This window comes from Nematolebias whitei, unplaced genomic scaffold (assembly GCF_014905685.2).
Source record: "Nematolebias whitei isolate Nwh7 unplaced genomic scaffold, NemWhi1 Nwh_scaf_5817, whole genome shotgun sequence".
Classification (NCBI taxonomy): domain Eukaryota; kingdom Metazoa; phylum Chordata; class Actinopteri; order Cyprinodontiformes; family Rivulidae; genus Nematolebias; species Nematolebias whitei.
In genome coordinates, this window is record NW_023624362.1 from 1 (window position 1) to 3,828 (window position 3,828).

General features: G+C 43.7%; 1 long non-coding RNA gene across 1 annotated transcript; it reads right to left on the reverse strand.

Moving 5' to 3' along the window:
• Positions 1-147: 147 nt before the first annotated feature.
• Positions 148-2,043, reverse strand: LOC119429700. The gene is made up of 3 exons (XR_005187824.1): positions 1,783-2,043; positions 310-441; positions 148-231 (listed from the first exon to the last, which is right to left on the reverse strand). It is a non-coding gene; the product is annotated as an uncharacterized LOC119429700 (long non-coding RNA).
• Between the last annotated feature and the right edge of the window lie 1,785 nt (positions 2,044-3,828).

Genomic DNA, 3,828 nt, shown 5'->3' on the forward strand with positions numbered 1-3,828 from the left:
GCAACTTAGTCTCAGAGAAATGAAATAAAAATCAACTCAAAGTCGTTCAACAGAAAACAATTATCTTTAATATCATCCAGCCTCGACTGGACTCTGAGAGAAACTTACTGGTTGTCGGAGGAAACTCTTTGTTTGAAATAAAGAGGAGATTCCTTTGACATGTCGCTCTTAAAGGACACACAGCTGGGTCCGGGTCTAGGTCCAGGTCCAGGTCCAGGTCCAGGTGTGTTCCTGTGAATAAAGTCAGTGTGTTGCTGTGAGTGCTGAGCTCTGACATGGAGAAGTGTCGTGGACAGTTGGAAATGTCACCTCTGATCTTTGCTCTGGCTCTCATGTTCCCCACACAGAGTGGTTTTAGAGGGAGGGACTCCCTCCTCTCTGTCCTCACACTGATCCATGCTGCTGAATTCACATCAGCTCACACACACTTTCTACCTTCACCTGCAGAGGAAACACAAATCATTCATGTGAACATCAACTCTGATCCTCCTTTCCATGATGTGTGCTGTAAAAAGATCAGCTGCTCCTCCTCTGATTGGCTCTTTGTTTCTTCTCAGCTTCAGCTGAATGCAGTCAGACAGCAGAGTGAGGCAGAGGAAGCTGCATCAGCTGCTGGACTTCTACTATCAGTCCACTAGATGGAGTCATGGAGCTGCAGCCCAGCACACACACATTTCATTCACTGACACACTGACTGAGTGACTGGAAGCTTCGGTGCGTTCACATTCACTCAGTTCAACATTTACAGCATTTCAGCTGATAGAAGCTGCAGCAGAGGATCATCAGTGTTCAGAGCATCACACTCATTCCTCCTGTTCTGTTTCACACTTTAGAACAGGAACTACAAACAGAGACACGTGTTAGATCTCAGCTGCTGGGAGGACTTGATGAAAGCAGAGAAAAGCTTCAAATCATTCTTCTTCACTGAAAGTCTGACTGAACGCAGACTTCACAGCATTTCACCAAAATAAAAGTCCTTGAGTGAATCCTGAAATTCCAGGAGATCTTTCAGTCACAAAACGCTCACAACTCAGCTTCTTAGGTGGCGGGCAAAGATTTATTGTAGCAGTGAGAGATCTGATGCTTCAACGTTCTGTCATGAAAGGAGTAACAAACTGGTAAACTGGAGTAGCACAACATGGACTCACTGGTACCAGAATACCAGCATTAATAGACGTGCACGTCCAAATCTGTGAAAAATCATCTTTTAATCATCAGATCAGTTCAAATTCTCTCAGTTTTCAATGTCTGGAAAATGTGAAAGTGGTTTTCCAGGTTTTCAAGGCTCCAATTTCCCTCAATTGATGATGAAGTCAACAGAGTTTTTATTTTAAAAACACTGAAATTACTAAACGTATATGATTCTTTCACCATTTAATGTAATAAAAATCACAAACGAGACAAATTAAAGATGAAAAACGTTCTTAATACGACACATTTGAAGAATATTGTTTTCATCAAGTTTCTGTTAAAGCTAAAAAGTATCAAAATAAAAATGTCCTTAAATGATTCAAAAGGTGTCCATCTGCATCAACCTCTGAAGTCCAAAAGGACAAAATGATTTTATTGTTCAACTGCAGTTTTTGGTGTCACATGATCCGTGTGCGGGCCGGACTTTGAGCAGCCCTGCTCTAACTCCACAGAGAGTCTCACAGATAGAACACGTTCACATTTATAAGGAATGTTCTGCATTCAGAACTGAAGAACTCTAAACTTGTTCTCAGTGGAACAAGTTCATCCATCACATCATCACATTTTCACTCTTCTTGAGTTTGGACTCACCTGCTTCCTGTTCTGTTGGGAGATGGTACGAAGCTGTTTTCCTGCAGGGATCAATAAAGTTTGTGTCCGAGAGATAAAGTGCAGCAACACGTCTGTTTCCAGTTTCACAGACAAACATCAAAGCTGAGACAGACTCACAGCAGAAACGCTGACAGACGACACACACACGTCCTCTCACATCTAAGAGTGTGTTCTGACGGAGCTGACCCGGATCACTGCTGCTGGAAACAAAGAATGACTCACAGCGACGGCTGCTGATCCTCTTCGTTACAGGAAGAACCTGAAGTTCCACTTCTTAGGAATGTTTTTCTGCGTCTGTTTCCTCCTTCAGAGAAGAAAACACACGTGAACAAAGTGACACCAACACAATCTTCTCTATATATACAGTCCTGTCACTGTTGGCAAAAAGCTCCACACTCTTTGTTTCCTTCAATCAGATGCTTTAGAAAGTACTTTCTGCACATTCACACACATTTTGAGGCTTTACAAGAACGAGCTGTGGCTCAAATCTCACATGTCCCTGTTTGCAGAACTTTTAGAAGTGGTGCTGATAAAGTGGAGTGATGTGGACGAGCCTAAATTCTCTGTGAGCTTCAACACAGTTCACACTTGCAGCAACAGCATAATTTCCCACCACAATAAAAGCACTGGAGGGTTTTTAATGCTGGACTTTTATTTTGGAGCTTTAGTGGAGGCGGTTCTTGTTGGACCTGAAGACAGGTGGGGCAGGGATATAGAGACTGTTAGGAACAGGCCACACTCTCATCCTTCACTGAGTCCCTCCCACCTGAAGAATGAGACTCTGCAACTTTGTTGGAACACCTGAGCTGCAGGTAAACATCTGGACTGATATGTCAGAAGTCACATGACGGAGGAGATAAACTTGTTGACGTGGATCTGTTCCTGTCAGCGTCCAACTGAACGCTGGGGTCACATTTCTGTCCTGCAGCCAGTCTCAGCACTCGTTAAGCCCCGCCCCCTGTCTCAGGCAGGCTCCTGACACCGCCTCCTGTTTCCAGATGTTGAATGAGTATCCAGAATGTTTGCAGGTGAGAAGATGAGGATGTTGCTGCTGCTTTGTGCTGCAGAACAACTCATGTGTTGGTTTGTTGTTTAGTGTGGACTCAGTCATTGTTTCTTGTCAGGATGTTGGAGACCAAAGTGGATCACTGCCTCCTGAAACTCTGAGCTCAAAGGATTTATAGCATCTCATGCAGCCACTGTTCTAGAAACTTCTCATCACTCTCACTGTCATTCTACATGCTGACACACACAGCATTCTGTGGCTGTTTGCATGTGCAGGACAAAAATACAGAAAACTTTACAGTTTACATTGTAGTGAAAGTTGTTCCGGTCACTGTGGAGGCGTGTCCTGTGTTCACTTGTATTAGGTTAAATGGTTTCAGTTTCCTGCTCTGGTTTGAAACTGGAAATACTCCAAGTCATGAATGAAGCTCGTGTTTAAATGGTGCCTGTGCAGGAACAAGAACTTCTTAGAGTTTGTCTTTTTGTGTCACAGAGAGAAAAGTCCCTCAGAGACTCTGAGAGGAGAAGAAGAATGGTGAGTCAGCACTTTCTCTGATCCACATGTGTCCTTTGATCTTCTTCTTCTGTCCACACTAAATGGAGTCTGAACACACTGAACACGTTCACTTTCATCTCTCCTCAGAGTTTTACATCAAACCAGGTGAGTTCACCTGCAAGTGAGGGACTTTCTGTCTGAGCTGTCTGAGGGGGTTCAGGTTGGGGGTCCAGCCACCGGGCTGAGGACCAGAACCGGGCTTTGGATCATTTGCTGCATAAAAAGTAGACAAAGTTTGATTTAGATTTATTGTCCTGGTTCTGTTAGTGTGCATGGTATTTTATTTTGAAAATCAGTTCCATCTCGTCTCAGTGTGTTATTTTCTTGCAGCTCTCAAACTAACTTCATGAAAACTGAGTCCAGACCAAACGTTGCTGGAGAACTGGTCTCAAAAAGGGGAAAGGCCTAAAGATGAGGCAGCAGAAGCTCCACAGCTGCCACCAAAAAGAAAGAAAACACCGAGA